Below are 15,216 nucleotides of genomic sequence, written 5' to 3'. Positions count from 1 at the left end.
AAAAACAAAAAATCCTACCTCCTGGGCATGAGACTAAACTGTTCAACCTGAACTGTCAATAATTAAACTGGTTAAAGTCTTTATACTTCAAATCTCAAGCACAAACTTTAAAAACGCTCAAAAATTAATTCAAAATCAGCATTAAAACACTTCAAGAACTTCAAATTCCAGCAAATCACTTCGAAAATCAACACATAAATCAAACAGACAAAAAGCTCACTGGTTTCAATTTTTTTTAAGTTGGGGGAGGTGTTCTCACTTCTCTCAAAATCCTCAGATTGGTACTCTGAGCTCAATTTTCTCTCTTATTCTCACCCTCTCTCAAGATTCCCATTCTCACTGTGAAGGTTGGGGACAACCTTTTAAAGTTGGGGGAGGGGTTTGGGTTACTTTAACTAACAGTAGGATAGACTAAAAAAAAAAAAAAAAAAAAACAATTTTTTTAAGTTTTTTAGCTATAAAGATTTTTTTTAGGTTTTATATTATTTGGCGATGTTTTTGGATTTTGGTGGAAATTTTACCCCTGAGAAGTGGTTGTCCATCGGTATCGAGGCATGGAAGGCTAGCAGAATAATGACAGGAAACAAGTTAGAAGACACACCCATGGAAAACAAATAACGAAAAAACGTACAGATCAAACGGTGTGCCGAGTCATGGTGCGATAACGGCGGGTTATGAAGCGGAAGAGGCTGACTCGGCTAGCGCGTTCTTCGGCATTGGCGGCGGGGAAACGTTGGAAGTGGTGCACCAAGGCGGACATGATGGATTGGTAAAGATTGTCAATGTACTGAGGAACGAACATGTAGCGGTTGAACAACTCGGGAGCGGATCGACGGTCTAGAAGGGAGACGACTTGGTCTCGAGTCAAACAATGGAAGTCGGCCGGATCATAGAAGCCCGGGGGATTCGGGGAAGGAACACGAGTTTGTGGAGTTAGGAAGTCCTCCGCGGTGGCGACGGAACTCGCAGAGTAGACGGAAGCAGAGCGACTAGGATATAAGGAAGTAATGTTGCTCCCACTAGTGGGAGTAGTGGTTGGATTACTAGCAAGAGCTGGGGGAAGTTGAGGCATGGCATCAATGATGGCTCGGTTGTTCATCATGAACTATAAAAAACCAGCCCTCAGCTTGGAACTTATAATAATTCACAAGTTGGGAGGAGGAAGCGAACATACTGTCTCGGGATAAAGGTCATGTTCTCCCCTGCGAAAGGGTGGGTGGTACGTACGGGTGGCATGACCACGGCGTAAGCCATTGGCACGACGGCCTCCGCGATTTCCTCCACCACCTCAACCAACTCGTTCGCCATAACCAGCAACCCCACGCCTAACGATGGAGGTTGAAGAAGCTATGGAGATGGGATAGTCTTGGGCGCCGGGAAGAGGGCCAATACAATTGATCAAGGAAGGCGCAGGACGAAAAAAGGGAATGGGAGCTTCATCTAAACTGCTCATGATAGGGCTACAGGTAGAACGCGACTGGCAAAAGTTATTTGGACTAGTTGGATACTGGGGAAGACTACGAAGTTGGAGACGAGCAGATGAGGAGAGGAAAGGGGGAAGTCCCTGGCCTTTAAGCCCAATGAGTCGACTACCAGAACACGGTACCACCACCAAGTAGACGAGGCCAACCGGCAAGAGAATCTTCGTCCCCAAGCTTCTCCCGAGGGGAGCCATTTCCGCGAATGGGTCAGGAGGTCGAAGAAGGAGCATCTCTGTCTGGATCACAGACAGAGACGGCAGTCAGTTACTACAAAAAGATTGAAAAAAGCAAAAAGAGGCGGCTTACGTGAGGGTTGGTTGAGGATCTTGACGGTCGATCCAATTCGAAGACAAAGGAAGGAGGCTTTTTTTGTTATACGGCTGAGTCAAGGAATCAAGTTGGGGGAGGATATGACCTGGTATCCTCCCTGAGCAAGCAATGAAAAGGTTCGTCAGTCAAAGAAACGAGCACGAACCTGGATATCTGGATATACACCCTACCAGCCAGGATATCGGAACGGGCCTTGAAGTTATCGGACACGGACGGCGAGGGCGGATCAGCGGCCAGTTGGAAGACAACGGATGATCGGCGGCATTAGACCGGCGTCCGCGACCGGAGACTCGACAGAAGCCTGGACCCGGGCAACACTACATACTCGAACCCGACCCCGGGAAACCTATGGGTTACCGGGGCCCTCTAAGACATGTACATACGAATGCGGGTGCCGCAGCTCGCGTAGCCCCAGTTAAACCCCTGAAGCGGCTTTGGACTCGAACCCGGAGCCCGAACACTACTCGACCACCGATCATCTGGCGTGCGACCTCATGCGCACTGCGCAACGCTCTGGCGCTACCCTGCCGCAAACCAGGACATCACATGCACATTTACACAACCCTATCAACACAGATCAACAAAACACTAAATTTCCCTTTCTCTCTTACCATTTTTTTTTTTTTGTTTTTTTTTTTGCATATATATATATTAACCTCAACTCTTTTTTTTTAGAGAAATCCAATTAAATACATACATAAAAAACAAGAAACAAACAAATAAAAAGACAAAACAATAATAAAAAAAATAAGAGAAGACAATAAAAATACATTCACAAATTGAAAACATAAATAATCAACAATTTTTTTTCTCTTCTTTCTTTTCCCCTTTCTTTCTTCCATCAAAACCTCAAGACTAGCATTAATAACTCATACACGAACAACAAACATTATCAAGACAACTTCAAGACATCAAGACACAAATCTACACTTTGGATAACAGCAATAATCAAAACAGAATTGTCTGGGGACAGACAATAAGTTGGGGGAGGATGTGGTATGCTTTATGGTTACCCATCTAGCCCATTTCAAAAATTCCCTTTTTCTCATATGTACATTCTCAAATCAACCAATACGGCGACACCATTGGATTCTACGGCCAAAACTACACAGGGCACCATGGACAACACATCTTACACCCCTCTGGATCAGAAGATACAACCCCTTCAAGACACCATCAGCCAGTTTCACATACACAAACACCATACTCAGGTCATGTAATCCGTTACATGAACCACACTTACCCAGGACATGTAATCAGTTACATGGACCACTCTGACAGCTTGTCTACCCTCTACATATACTTTACCTCATCAGCTGCACTCATTACATTGTGCTATGCACATGTCATGCAGTGTCATGCAGTGTCATGCAGTGTCATGCAGTGTTATGCACACTTGATGCAGGCTTATGCAGTCTGACAGTTGACAGATGACATCATGCAGGTGTCAAGATAGCAAAAACCCCTCATGCAGCTTGCAGATGACATCAGTTGACAGGCCAGGCCAGCTAAAATATCTCACCTCCTATTTCTTACTAGCTGAATTCCCTCATATGACATCATGACCTCATGTGACCTGTCAACCACCAGCCAAAATACCTCATTGTAATCTTCAAGGCAGCTAAAACCCCTCATTCTCTTGTTCCCCTGGAGCTAAAATGTCTCACTCTTTTCTATTTAAGGAGGCTCTCCTCTCCCCAGTTGTAATTTCTCTTAGCAAACTACTTGCACTCAGCTTACCCCATAACAGTACAATACTTGCTCACTCTACAGTATTAGCCCCACTCTATATTGTGGTTTTACACCCTTACATACAAATTACAACCTCATTACAACACTTACACATCAGCTACATTACCATAACCCTTAAGCCACCTGCTCAAAGTAGGCTATCTTTTGATACACCTCCACTATCACTACATAAACCTTCCAATCGTAGATTGGGGGGCTTGTTTTAGTGTCTAGTGACCCAGGAAAGGCAGAGGTAACCTCATTCATCCCTTTCCGCACTCAGCAAAAGGTTCTCAGGAATGCTTTTGAGCTTTACACCGCCCGGGCACCCATTCCCGGACTGCGTTTGCTCCCAGCCATCCCGCCGCCATTCATCGGGAAGCCCATGTTTATGCAAAACCTTGCGTTGTTGACGGGCAAGAAAAGCAGGGCTGTGCTCATCATGCCGTTGAAGCTTGAGCAGAGTGAGAATTACTGTTTGTCAAGCTATTCATAGCGGAAAAGACACCCGAAAAATCTAGCAGCGCGCAGCAGCCACATTTGATTAGGACTGATGAGCGCGCGACCACCGGGATGTTCGTCGATGAACTGGGAGACGTCGTGGATGAACCCGCCAACGGCGATGAGGTCTTTGGATGGTGGGTGTCGTTGATGGTGTGTCCGAGACACGCGTCGATATGGGTTTTGGGGGCGGTCTGTGCGGTTGGAGAGACGCACACCGAGCAGTCAGGTGGATTATCCGTAATATCCGGTCCGATCCCGCCTGAACTTCTTGAAGTCTGTCGGGCCATGGCAATAGAAGCCCAACAGGCGCATATGTACATACTACATATTGGCTTTTAATGATGTAAATATGTACAAAAATATTTTTATCCCGTGGACGGTTTTTTTTGTTCAAGTATGTGATATGAATTTCAATTCGGAGGTTGGTATTTGATGCAGATGCCAAGTTGGGAAAACCAACTGGCACCTTTGGATACAAATTACGAAACCTGATGTCCAAAAGAAAAATCAAAGTGCAAAACCAGTGGCGCGATTCGTGGCCGCCCAGGGCTTCCGTAGAAATCCCTAGATTTTGGTGACTGCTTGGACAAGCAGTCAAGTCCCTCTCTTGCCTGAGGCTTTGCCAGAAGGACTGACGGCAGGACCCCGGGAAGCCCCTACTAGACACCCTTACGTAAATTGTTTCAAAATGATTTTTTTGGCAAAAATGATACTTACGTAAACCTGTGAAACTTGTTTCAAATTGACACTGCTGGGATTTTTTTCTTCTGGGACATACTGAGGTAGCCTGTTTCAATCTGGTCTTCCCTTCCAAGGGAAAAAATGACATACTTAGGCTTCGTTTGGAGCCGATATAAATATAGGTGATATAATCATTGGTTAATTCAATGAAAACTACAAAATTCAACATAAAGCCTCCAAATATTTTTTCTAGGCAACCTAAAATACTGGTCTCTTCAATTATGAAGTCAGATTCAACTGATTCAGCCATATTCAGTACTGTAGTACCATTATATTGCTTTTGACCAAAACAAAGCAATATAATGGTATTATGGTGCTGAAGATGGCTGAATCAGTTAAATCTGACTTCATAGTTGATGAGACCAGTACTGTAGGTTTCCTACAAAAAATAATTGGATTCTTTATGTTGAGTTTTGTATTTTTTATTGAATTTACAAGTGATTATATCACCTATATTTATATTGGCTCCAAACGGGGCCTTACATGTTTTGTTTCAATTTGTTTTTTATGCTTAAAGGTGCAAACATAGTGTGCATACATATTAGTTCCTCCCTGTTCTCTCCTGCTCCCATGTTACATTAAAAGGGTTGAGGAAGGTCTAAAAGGCTTCTAAAAGTTATTTTTTGTTGATTTTAATCAATACATCAGCAATGATAACCAGAACATCAATTTTGCACTTTTCTTATCCAAAACCCCCACAAATGGCTGCAGATGTTACTTACCTAACTTGTTTCAATCCACTATGCCAAAATTTGCAAAATTGAACATACTGACATAGTTGGTTTCAAACAGTTGGTTCTCTCCAAAAAATCAAAACTACAGCCGTTTCAAAATGGCAAATTCCCAGGGTATCAAGTAAGGGTGTCTAGTAGGGGCTTGCCGGGGTCCTCTGACGACTTGTCAGGATTCCTTATGTAAGATAGGATACATCCTGTCCCTTTGCTTCAAAAAGTGTCAGCACTCACGGGTGGTGTCAAGATTTTGGGATTTTTCAGGCGGGTACCCGCACCCATTTTGGGTACCCAGGTATCAGCCGCCATGCAGCTCATCATATTGTTTTCAGAGCTTAATCTGTGCACTGTAAAAATTTGGGACCCTTTGAGGCACCGTGGCTATGGTTTTGGTGGTGTTCCTTAGTAGGACACCTGCCACAATGCACGCACAGTAGCACACGCCATTCCTGGGGTGCACCTATGCCATGAAGCTCATCATATTGTTTTTAGAGCTTAATCTGTGCACTGTAAAAATTTGGGACCCTTTGAGGCACCGTGGCTATGGTTTTGGTGGTGTTCCTTAGTAGGACATCTGCCACAATGCACGCAAAGTAGCACACTCTATTTCTGGGGTGAGATAATGCCTAGCACACCCCAGAAATGTAGCACACCCCATTTCTGGGGTATGATAATGCCATGCAGTTCACCATGTGCTCTTGAGAGGGGTTTCTGCCCTCTTTAAAATTTTGGTGGGGCTTGGGCGCTGCAGTGAGGAGTTATGATTTTTTGCCATTTTTGCAAAAATTACATATCTGACCACCTTTCTGTATTTTCATTTTTGACTTCTGACTACCAATATGTTCCCGGGTCAATTTTTGGTCTACACAACCTTGGTGCAACATTGGGGACCCTTCCAACGTTGTGGCAATTTATATCGGGCTAGCGGCGTAGAATGTTTGCTCAACGCAGCACATGCGGGAATGCAGTGGGGCGGCTGAGCATGTAGAGACTGTAAAATGAAGATGTGTCTGGTGAGAGTCAAACTCACAACCTCAGCTATGCTGAGACACATACTAGAGTGCTGCCTTTACCAACTAGGCTACAGACGCTTGTGGCTGCCAGCTGGGTGGTTGGTTGGTAGTGCTCATGGGTCAATCCAACAGCCCTCCATACTGTGGTGATACATCATGGTAGCAGACTAACAGACAACTCAACAGAGCAAATTCTCAGTCTACATATCCAAACAATGGGGATAAGCATGTGTGCTTATGCCTCTGATATGTAGACTGAGTGGAACCTTGAATGTACAGCTGAGAAAAGCACATGGAAAGTTGGCAAGCGGGGAGCTGCGGAATCGGGGACTTGTCACGGGGACGGGGGAACCGGGGTTTGAGCCACACTTTGAACAAGCAGATTTAGCGGAACAGTCGGAGGAGGACTTTGGTGGGACTCATGGACGGATTGAATAGTGCCAAATGGCAGCAGAAGTGGATGATGTTGGGGCGGACACGCCAGGTAGAGACTGGGGTTGGAGGCTAGTCAGAGGGTGCGGGAGAACAAGAGTAGGAGATGTGCTAGGCTGGGAAGTGATGCATGCGGAGTTTGACAGGTGTGGAAGAGGAAGGATGCAGACAACGTCAGCTGGTTATGCGAGTGGAGGAATAGGAACCTTTTGGGTGGAGGAAATGGAAGGCTTTGTCAAGAGGCATTGGCTTAAGCTGCGGCTGGAGAGACCAGGGTCCGTGGTATTGGGAAGCGGACCTAGAAAAGGTGGCAGACAGCATGGCCAAGAAAGGAGGTGTACGGACTCAAGCGGAGTATTTGGCATACACGACGGACTTTGATACCTTCAGCAGAACCAGGTGGTTACAGAGGACCTGTCCTCAGTCAAGCGGGCTTTTTTGTGTTGTCTTGACTGGGCGTTGAGTGAGAAGGTGTTGCAGAGGGTGAAAAAGACTGGGAAGATCGGTAAGACCCGGGAAGGAGGGTCAAGAATTGTGCTTCCAAAGCGCAGGGACACCAGGGGGGAATGTGTGGCACTCTCCAGAGAGTTCCAGACCAGGATGGTCAGTATGTACTTTCCATTGAGTCAGGAATTTCACATTGCAATGGACAGTACGTCCTGTGATTCAATCAGGGGAAGGCCTGGCTCACTGAAAAAAACTTATTACTGGTTGTTGAGATGAGATTTTCCCAGCCTAGTGAAATGTAATCAAGTGGAGGGTGTCTCCACCTGATGGCCTTTACACACCGGTCATTGAGTGCAGAATACCTCCACATGATGGCCAGTAAACACCAGTTATCAAGTGGAGAATCCCTCCACTCCATGGCCGTGACAACTGGTCATGGGCTGGGTGATGTCTCTCCACTCAATGACTAGTGATTTATATTTGGTCATTGAGTGGCAACACCCTCTACTCAATCACCATCCAACAGTCATTTAGGGGAGGGTGTCTCCATTTGATGTCTGTGATCCCCATTCATTCAGTATAGGGCTTCCCTACTTGATGGCTAGGCACAACGGTCAGGGTAAGATCCCAATGTATACCCACCATTGAGTGGATGTACCCTCAACCCAATTAGCAGCATGACCACCATGGAGTGGATCAAAGTTCAGCCTCCTGAGTTGAACATAAAAGCAAATTATTTGAAACCCAAATCAAACATGCTTCAACAGATGATATCAGACAGGGTTCCAGAATAAAAATATGGTCTGGAACTCTCTAGAGAGTGCCACAAATTCTCCCCTGGTGACTTCTCCTTCTGTCATTTCCAAATCTTTCTGGACTTCAGAAAAACATGTGAGGTAGTCCTCTTTCTCTTTGAATATAATGAAGATGAGAAAGAAAATGCTTGGATGCTCTCCTGATTCCACACATAATGAACTTGTTTTTCCCCGTGAAATGAAGAAGTTCATGGTGGTTGCGTTAACTGCTTAGTCAAGGGGAAATGTGATCTTCACAAAACAATTTGTGGCTTAAAAAACCAGATTGAGGGCGTACGGGAGAATGAAATAAATTGTTTGTGTTGTTGATGTACATTGAATACTTTTTCCCTTTCCTCTCCTATCTTCTAGGATTTTGGTTGGTTCAATTGAAATCAAATCTGCCACATAATTTCCTGGTAGCTAATTTATTGGTTAGAGAAGACATAAGCATGAGTTCAAAAGCAGATGAACATTAGTCAGGCTTGATTTACACATGAACAACCAGTTGACTTCTGTGAAAGTTACAGAAAGAAATCATAGTATGGCACTCTATAGAAAGTGCCACACATTCCCCCCTGGTGGGACATGCGCATGGTGATAAAAGAGGAGTTAGTGATGGAGCTGATGGACAATAGTGTGGGGGTATACCCGTCTACAACTTTGGCTTTGAATTTGGCTCTGGCACAGGCGGCAATTCCGGTGTTGAAGGAAATTAGCAAGTTGGCTGACACACTTAAGGAGCTTCAGTTGTTCATGCAAAAGATGGCTGGTAAGGGCAGCAATGGGCCTTTACTATACAGATATTGGTATAGTATAGTTATTGTATTTTTTTTGGTCCAATAACGGTACTGTTCTTTCCATTTTCCGTAATGAATTTTTAATACTATATCCAATTACATGAGAATTTTTTTTTTTGAAAATACTATATCCAAATGAAGGAAGAAAAAGAAATATCTCAATACCATACTGGCCAGATGTGGCCAGTACCACTACTCAGTAGGGATGAAAATCTATCTATTTCTTGGGCTTGGGGATCAGAGCACCCAAAGCCTTTCCGGCCTCAGCAAAGTCCCCTGAGAGGGAAAAATCCTCACAAAGCCACATAAGGCTGCTAAAGGATTTTGAAGTAGTTGAAAGGAACAGCCAACCACGTATGGAGCCACACACGTCTCCAGCCACAGAGAACAATCTCTCAACAGAAAAAGACCTACCTGGTGTTCCTAAATAAGCCCTTGCTATTGCCGCAAGGACCAGGTAGGTGGCATGGTTTGCCTGTACAATCATCAGGAGCCCACATCTCATTGCCTTATGCTTACACCTGTTTAAGTGCGTTATCGTGGTAACCAGGGGCAAAAAATGTTACTATACCTGTATTTTTTGTTACAGAGAAAACCCACAAAATACTATACGGGCCAATTTCAGCAAGAGTCAATACTAGTACAGTTATTAGTATAGGGTGGTACAACCAGACCTATAAAATAACAGAAAGGCCTGGTTATAGTAGAGTATAGTATAGGCCCATTATTGGTAAGCGGCAGCCGGCCCAACCTAAGGAGGCGGCAGTGGCTCCTAAACCTACAACTCAGGCTTCAGCTGGAGCAGCTCAGGGCCTGCTGCATTCAAGCAGGGACCGCTGGTGTGTGACTACTGTAAATAGATGGTTCACATGTGTAACAGTTGCACGGACTTTATTGTGGACCAAGAAGCGGGCAAAGTGCGGTGTTGGGGTTGGACTTTCTACTGGCCCGACCATTACCCAGTGGAAGGGGGAATCCCTAGAGACGTGGTATGTGGGGATAACCAGGGATCCGCTAAGGGCAAGGAAATGGTAGCCAAGACAAATATGGGCACTTTGCTTGGTGGAAAGGTGTGGAAACCCCCAACAGTGACACAAGAAGTGCGTTCTGTAAAGACTGGTGAGGTATTTTTGGGCAAGCAACTGGAGAAGATGGATCTAGATCCAATTCCGTATAAACCCAAACCCAAGGAGACTCCCAGGAAGGCTCCCCCGGCACTGGGACAGCGGAAAGCGGCGGAGATAGCTAGATGGGCGCTGGGAAGTGAAAATTCTGTCTCTCTGACTTTACAAGATTTAGCGGCCATATCTCCGATGATGGCAGAGCAGCTTATCACAATTCTTCAGGACAGCTCTCTGGATAAGGAGAAGCCGCAGGTGGCTCAGGAGGCGGCAGCGGATGTTAAGACAGCGGGAGTGGTGGGGCGCTTTAATGAGCTGGACCTGCTCCCAACACACTTGGTGTCTTGTCCACTTGGGTATATCAACATGAATATCAGTGGGCAGACTGCATGGGCAATGATTGATACAGTGTTGATGATTAACATCAGACCGGGGGAGTTGGCACAAGCGGCAGAGTTAACACAAAGAAAGACAGAAATCAGCATCTGTACCATGGGTGGCTCCATGTGCGTGGTAGAATGAGATGGTGGAGGTGGCTAGGGTTAGCCGTCCCCTCAAAGGAGGTCATTCTGGGCCGTCATTTTCTGTTTGCTTTCAAAACGCAACTCCGGTTCTGCCCGCGGCAGAGTGAGGAGGTGATGATGGTCAAGGATGCAGAAGGGAATCAGTACGAGACAACCATCTTCCAACCTCAAAGCGGAGAATGGATGACTTCTGCGGAGGACAAACGGCGTTGTGAATGCCACGAGCCTCTGGCAGAGGGTTTTTAGATGTTGGCCAAGTACTCCACACTGGGACAGCTTTGGCTCAGTGCAGACAGTCAACAACTAAGAAGCAAGAGGGAATTGGCAATGGGAAGGCGAGGCCACCAAGTGTGAAAGTAAGCATTCCAATGTGTGCATCTCTGAGTGTGGAAGGATCAAAACACTACCACAGCACCACTGTGGTGAGCCGAGAATGTGCAATAGGGCCTACGTGTGGCGTTTTATGGTATCATGGTGGGGCAATGGCAGGTGGAGAAAGTGAACAACGCGGGGCGGAAGCAAGTGGAGTAGAAGTAAGTACTCCATTGTGTGCATCTCTCAGTCGGTTGTCTACAAAAACCTACCTTAGTGACACAGTTGTGAGCAAAAGACAACCTTTCCGTCCAGGATTGCTCTTATCCAGGGAGATCGGGAAAGGCAGAGCGGCGCGGCTAACACGGTGTAAGGGTTTCACCCTTACTGAGACAGAACTAAGTTAGATTCACATATGCATATTCATTTACATAGTTGGATTTCTATTTAAGTTGTTGTACTTGACTTCTCTCACTTTCTCTTCTTCACCCTTCTCCTCCTTTCATCGGCCGATCTCAGGAAATTACATTCTTTTTTACAGACTTCTGGCCTTTGGCCCTCCGTCCCTCCGATCCTTCCAGTGAGGGTTCACGGAACCCTTACACACGGGTGAATGGCGAGCGGTATAAGCCGGTGGCGAAGAAGGTGCGGCCAAGGAACGTGGCCATGCCACAGGAGTTGAATCCGCCTTTGCGGAGAATCAAGTGGAGCAAGGGATCCTTATGGAACACCACTCCATCGAGTACCCCCGCAGTTCGCGCCTACAGAGCGCTTGGAGAGTCTTAACTTCTGCCCTCCGGGGTTCTTGTACAAGTAAGAGTATCACCTGTTGGAGGAAGTGATTGTTCTATGAGAGGATTGGGAAAGGCGGAGCGGCGCGGCTAACACGGGTGAATGGCGGGCGGTATAAGCCGGTGGCAAAGAAGGTGCGCCCAAGGAACGTGACCATCCCACAGGATTTGAATCCGCCGTTGCGGAGAATCAAGTGGAGAAAGGAATCCTTATGAAACACCGCTCCATTGAGTACCCCTGCGGTTCGCGCCTACAGAGCGCTTGGAGATTCTTAACTTTGGCCCGCCAGGGTTCTTGTACCAGAAGAGCGGGGTTTGCTGAAGAGGACCATTGGAGACCCGTACCAGATATCTATGGTTCTGCATGAACCCTGGCAGATCAAGCCTATTCCTATTCCAGAGGCAATACACGGAGAGGTGACAGAACTAGTGCGGGAAACGTTGAGAACAGGCCTTTATGAGCAGTTGTGTTCCAGTTACTCAAGTCCAATCTTTGCAGTGATTAAGCAGGACAAGAAGAGTCTGCAGATAGTGCATGACCTACAGCGGCTTAATTTGGTGACAATACGGGATGTAGGACTCCCTCCATGGATTGAGGAGCTCATTGATACCATGGCGGGGTGAGTGTGCTACAGACTAGTGGATGTCATGGGCGGATACAACCAGCGGGAACTTCATCTGGATTTGCAACCGCTGATGGCGTTTGAGACTCAGCTTGGGAGGCTACAGCTTACTCGGCTCCCGCAGGGAGCAACTAATTCCGTGGCGGTATATCAAGAACAGATGGCCTGGATCCTACAGGATGATCTGCCGCACATGGTGCAGATTTTTATTGATGATGCAGCAATCAAGGGTCCAACTACTGACTACAGCGAAGCTACTTTGGCGGAGAATCCTAACATTTGGCGTTTTATCTGGGAATACACGGTGGGGCTAGAGCAAGTGCTGTTCTGGATTGAGGAAGCGGGTTTGACGGTATGCGGTAAAGATTTTGCGGTTTTTGTTCCGGTATTGGAGGTGCTAGGGCACAAAGTCTCATGGGATGGATGGTGTGGAACTACTCAAAGGGGAGAATAGAGCTTGGAAGGGGAATGGATAGCAAAACTAGTACTAATGTAAGCTATGCAAGGGTGCTGATGAGGCTGCCTTCCTGAATAATGCTGAGGGGATGAGAGTAACACTAAGAAAAAAGAAGAAAAATGTGTGGCTTATTTCTACTTGATCTCAGGAGCTAGTACTATGAGCTTGACTACTGACTACTGAGGGTGAGAGGGTTGGAGCAGTGATGATAGAGGGGAATGCAATGACAAAGGTTCAATAGCAATGGATCCAGGAGCAACTTGAATGGTATCAATGATCAAAAGGTGATGAGTGATTTCTACTATAATTTTTTTATATAATCTCTCCATATATTCTCTGCTCTGCTGGGGTACAAGTGAGGGGGGAAGGAAAGTTCTTATATGAAGGAGGGATGAGCACAGACAATGAGGAATTCTGGCTATGGGAATATAGACTGTACAAATGGGGAAGGGTTCTGGCTATGGGAAGAAAGGACTGTACAAATGGGGAAGATGATGTGAACATAGTAACAACTTGTAATGATGAGCACTACTGAAAGAGGAAAGCCCAGATCCAATGATGTAATGTGTACAATAGCCACAGTACATAATGAGTAATGTATGTAAAGGGTTTAGTATGTGAGAAAGTATCTGTAAAGAGAATGTGATGTAATGATTCAAGCAAGTTACTAATGAAATGGGTATTGTAACTAATGAAGACTGTAGGTTTTCTGTAAGTCTTATATCCTCTAAACTATTGAACCATTGAAAATAAAGGGGTACTATGTATGAGTGACTGTAGGTGAAATGAGGCGTAGAATCTGAATATGCAATAATAATGAGGTATTTGTGAAGGGTTATGGGGTAATGGGCAGTGTAATGATGAATATATGTAAAAGAAGATAATAAAATACTACTTATGGTTTGGGATGGAGCACCACAACGGTCAATTGCGGAACCTAAGCGGAACAAGGTGCTCGAATGGCCAACTCCGCTCACGGTGTTCCATATCCTTCAGTTCCTGTGGTTATGTAGTTTTGTGTGGATGTTCATCAAGAAGTTAGTGGAATTGGCTAGCCCTCTACGTAAGCTGACGCGGACAGATGCAGAATGGAGGCATGTGATGCTGAAGGATATGGTTGGGGAAAAGATTGTCCTGAGGGAGTTGGATTACAACAAAGGAGGCATCCTTCTAGCAGTGGATTCCAGCAAATTTGGAGCTGGTGGAGTTCTTACGCAAGAGGAAGATGGGAAAGATTGGCCAGGAGTCTACAAAGTTTACGGAGGTTGAATTGCGCTATTCACAACCAATGTTGGAGTTGTGCAGAGTTACCAAGATAGTGCGGTGTTTGCAGCATATCTTGTGGGGAGTGTTCTTTCAGTTGCTAGTCAATGCGGAGGCGCTGGCGCCAATGATAAATTCACCTTCTCTTCCAAACACGCCCATGACAAGGTGGGTGTCGTACTTACAGCTGTTTTCCTTTGAGGTAGTTCATGTACCAGGGAAAGCGTTCACTCTTCCAGATGCGTTGTTGTGGGTTCTGGTAGCGTAAGGCAAAGACCGGTTTGCGGATTCAGAGAAGCTTGATGTTGAGTGGAGAATACTGGACGTGCAACAAACAAACCTGGTGAAGGCTAACAGCGACAATTTGGGGTTACTGTTGAGGCAGTTGGAGCGGTATTGGTTGTTGGTCCACTATCTGTCTCACATCAAGTACCCAATACCAGCGTGGTGGAGAAGCGCTGGGCACGGCGAAAATGTGCCAGCTTTTTCCTTCAAGGCAGACACCTGTGGCGGCGGAGTCCCCCCATACATTTAATGGTGGTGACGCTACAAGAGGATCAAGCACGAATGCTATGGAGCCTTCACTAGGAACTGGTTCATTGTGGGGAAGTGGAGATGCGTTGGCGAGTTAAGGCGCGGTTCTGGTGGCCTGGTGTTACACCGAGTGTTCACAACTGGATACGGAGTTGCGAAGCTTGTCAGCCACGGAGTTTGCTCTTGCAGAAAGAAGTCGGTAAATCCACAGGAGAGGAATCCCTGTTTAGCCGGATCTCCTTGGACGCGGTGCACATCAAGGCAGGGAGATTTAAGTACTTACTTGTGGCTAGGGACAATCTGTGGGGATGGGTAGAGGCCTAACCGCTGGTCAACCTCACGGAGACAAAGTTCGAGCAGTTCATGAAAGAGGATTGGTTTGCGCACTTTGGATGTATACGGCTTATCACGGTAGACGGCGGTGCAGAGTTTTGAGGCAGCTTGCGGAAAATGGTTGAGTTGTGTGGAGCTAAGTTTGGACGGGTCACGGAGTATTACCCAGAGGGAGCGGGAATGATAAAGCGGTGTCATCAGCCTATCAAGAACACTCTGGCCAAATTATGTGGCAAAGACGGGAGGAAGTGGCA

Source organism: Puccinia triticina, chromosome 7A (assembly GCF_026914185.1).
Source record: "Puccinia triticina chromosome 7A, complete sequence".
Lineage (NCBI taxonomy): Eukaryota > Fungi > Basidiomycota > Pucciniomycetes > Pucciniales > Pucciniaceae > Puccinia > Puccinia triticina.
The sequence above is the reverse complement of the archived record's forward strand: the minus strand, read 5'-3'. Positions refer to the sequence as shown.